This window comes from Oryzias melastigma, linkage group LG3, assembly GCF_002922805.2.
Source record: "Oryzias melastigma strain HK-1 linkage group LG3, ASM292280v2, whole genome shotgun sequence".
In the NCBI taxonomy this organism is placed as follows: Eukaryota; Metazoa; Chordata; class Actinopteri; order Beloniformes; family Adrianichthyidae; genus Oryzias; species Oryzias melastigma.
In genome coordinates this window covers 10,197,591-10,197,929 of record NC_050514.1, presented here as the reverse complement: position 1 = coordinate 10,197,929, position 339 = coordinate 10,197,591, and positions in this window count along the sequence as shown.

Sequence of the window (339 nt, the reverse complement as noted above, 5' to 3'; positions counted from 1 at the left end):
TGTATTTATTTATATTCATGTAAAACAATTGTTTTTTTTTGTTTTTTCTATGTGGTAAATTGAGGTTTATATTGGAGCCAAAGTAGTTTGATGCATATTCCATCAGTGGGGGTTAAAGACCCACTCCAATAATCGATTGATCTATTGTAAGATCGTCTTTTAATTATGATTATGTAATTGTAACCCAAATAGGGGAGAAAAGGTGTCATTTTACAGGATGTAGGTTCTTCAGAGCGGCAGCATTTCATCAGAAATTTGCACCTGATTTGTTGGGGAAACTGTGCGCAGTAAGCCTGCCCCACTTCCCATCATCCATCTACTCCTGCTAACTATAGCTAA